The 3,212-nt window shown below is 39.0% G+C and overlaps 1 pseudogene; it reads left to right on the plus strand.

Annotated features, from left to right (window-relative positions):
- Positions 1-1,157: 1,157 nt before the first annotated feature.
- On the plus strand, positions 1,158-2,352 carry LOC117068252 (annotated as a pseudogene).
- The last annotated feature ends 860 nt before the right edge of the window (positions 2,353-3,212 follow it).

The raw sequence follows: 3,212 nt of genomic DNA on the forward strand, positions 1-3,212 counted from the left end.
CAACAATGAAATAGCCAAAAAGAAAATTAAGAAAACAATCTCATTGACATTAGCAACAAAATGAAATATCTAATAATTAACTTAAGCAGGTAAAAGACCTGTACACTGAAAATTATAAAACTTTGATGAAGTTTTAAAAGACACAAACAGAAAGATATCTCATATTCATAGATGAAAAGACTTAATATTGTTAAAAATGTCCACATTACCCTAAGCTATCTACAGATTTAGTGCAATCCCTATCACAATCCCAAGGGCAGAAATAGAAAAAAAAATCCTTAAATTTATATGGATCCCAAATAGCCAAAGTGCCATGGTTTGGACATTTGTTCCCTCCAAATCTCATGTTGAAATGTAATCCCCAATGCTGGAGGTGAGGCCTGATGGGAGATGTTTGTGTCATGACGACTGATCCCTCTTGAATGGTTTGGTGCCATCCTCACGGTAATTAGTGAGTTTGTGCTCTGAGTTTGTGCAAGATCTGGTTGTTTCAAAGTGTGGCCAATGGATATAGTATGCAGTGTTTTTCAAACACATTTAACCACAAGCCCTTCTTGTGCACTAGCACTTCACATTACACACTTCTGTAAACACTGCATCTACCATCAATGAGCAATTCCCTGCCAGCTCAGTGCCTGCACAGGTCTGTGATGTGCTGCTGTGTAAATTTCAGCATGGCTTCTCATATGAGGACAGTGGGTTTAGGGGCTAAGGGTCAGAACTCAGCCTCCTGAATTGCAACATCCTGAATCTTTCTTACTTGTCCCTCCTGCAGAAATGGCATTTACCTTGCCATTGGAGTGTATTTTCCTCTCAGATCATCACTGAAGACATAACAATTGCTTATGTGGGATGATGATACAGATCAAGTAATTGGCCATGATGATCGCTGCTGACAAGCTAAACATCCAAAGGAGCGTGGCTGGCAAGAACCAAGAGACAGCTCTTCCAAATATTCTACATTATGTATCCCTTGTTACAACTTATTTTTATGTTTGGCCATGAGTTAATATGAATTCTAGAAAGTCTTGAATGAGTCCCAGGAAGAACAATAAAAATGATTATCAAGGAGAATAAACTAAGCTGTGCTTGGATCCATCACTGCTTCAGTGTCCCTGTTGGACTTTCTAGCGGTGGCCTAAGTGGAGAAGTAAAAGATGTCTGAATACACTTGGGTAAGTGAAGATGAGAATAAGGAGCTCATTGAAATATCATCAGAATACAATCCGGGTAGTGCTGCTGTCCACAGTTATAGCCCAGTTTCCAGGGGCACGTGGGCTTCACAAGAATCCAGTGTCTCAATGTATGAAAGGTATCCTGCTGATAGAAGGAATTCTGCATGCCCCTGATGCTGACAGTGGAAATCTGGTATATGTTGTCAACTGTCCCAAAGATAACAAAAGAAAAATGGGTGAGACAGCAGTGAAAATGAAGAGCAGTCCAGAAAATATCTTATTTAATAGCACTGGTAATTAGTGAGTTTGTGCTCTGAGTTTGTTTTTCCTCCTATGGCAACAGGATCTGAAAGAAAATTTTAGTACCTTTGGAGAAGTCCAAGTAAAGATAGATATTAAAACTGGTCAAAGGGATATGGCTTTATTCTTTTTACGGAGTATAAAACACACGTGAAAGTAATGCCACAGTGACATATGATAGATGGATGATGGTATGACTAAATTTCCCAACTCTAAGCAAACCCCAGATGAGCCTTTGAGAAGCAGAAAAGTGTTTGTGGGGTGCTGTACAGAGGACATGACTGCAGATGAGCTATGGCAGTTTTTCTGTCAGTACAAAGAAGTGGTGGATGTCTTCATCCCCAAGCCATTCAGGGCCTTTGCCTTTGTTACATTTGCAGATGATCAGATTGCCCAATCTCCTTGTGGAGAGGACTTGAACATTAAAGGACTCAGCATACACATATCCAATGCCAAGCCTAATCACACAATAGCAATAGATAGAAAGAAGTGGAAGATTTGGGAATATGAGTGGATTTGATAATAGTAGAGGGGTGCATCTGGCTTGGAAAACTACCAAGATACTAATATAGGTGGTAGATGAACTTTGGTGTGTTCAGCATTAATCCAGTCATGATGGCTGCAGAGCAGTTGGGGTACGATGAGCACGTTAGCCAGCCAGCAGAACCAGTCAGGCCCACCAAGTAACAACCAAAGTAAAGGCAACATGCAGAGGGAGCCAAATCAGGTCTTTGGGTCTAGAAATAACTCTTACAGTGGTTCGAACTCTGGTGCAGCAATTGGTTGGGAATCAGCATCAAATGCAGGATCAGGCAATGGTTTTAATGGAGGCTTTGGCTCAAGCATGGATTCTAAATCTTCTGGCTGGGAAATGTAGACCTTGGGTTATAGTTGGTTATAGTACGGAATAGTGGGAATTCAAATTTTCCTAAACTCGTGGTAAGTATATGGTAAGATCCAAAAATTTTCAAAACTGGTTTGTTCAGTGTGGTGTATATTCAGCAGTATTTTTGACAATTTTCTTTAAAAAAAGATGAAGAGATAAAGGAATTGTATAAGTTTTGTTACATAAAGAGTTGGAATATATTAAGAGTTGAGTTACATAAACAGTTGAATAAATAAAGAGTTGAAATATTGAGTGGTTGAAAGAGATTGGCTGTTTGTCTGTTGGAAAATCAATATATTACAATTGATATCTGTAATATTTTATCCCTAGACTTACCAAGTGAACTCTGAGTGCTCAAAATGGAAATCATTGATTAGAACTACATTCTTTTCTCCTTGTCTTAATTTGAATCCCACTATATGATTTTTTTCCTTAATAAAATCTCCTTTTGGGAGATCATGGTGTCACAGTGTTTGATTCTTTTGTTTTTTTAACACTTGTCCCCCGCCACCTCATATATAAAAGTACAATATGAAGCCTTCATTTAATCTCTGCAGTGCATCTCATTTCAAATGTTTACAGAAGCATTTCATTGAAAGGAGCACTGTAAATATCCTGCCATAGAAATACTTCCATCTACATGCTGTCTCATTCAAGAATTCATCATCACACTTCACAGGTTGTGTCTTTGACAGTGGGTGTTCCCATTTTGATTCACTACTCTTTATTTCATGGAGTCATACCAACGTCATGAACACAAGGCTGTGATATGAAACCAGAAGGCTGTCTGAACTTTTGAAACTTTGTGTGGGATTGGTGGTGCTGCCAAGGCACGGAAGGCTAGAACGAGC

Source organism: Trachypithecus francoisi, unplaced genomic scaffold, assembly GCF_009764315.1.
Source record: "Trachypithecus francoisi isolate TF-2019V2 unplaced genomic scaffold, Tfra_2.0 Lachesis_group21, whole genome shotgun sequence".
In the NCBI taxonomy this organism is placed as follows: Eukaryota; Metazoa; Chordata; class Mammalia; order Primates; family Cercopithecidae; genus Trachypithecus; species Trachypithecus francoisi.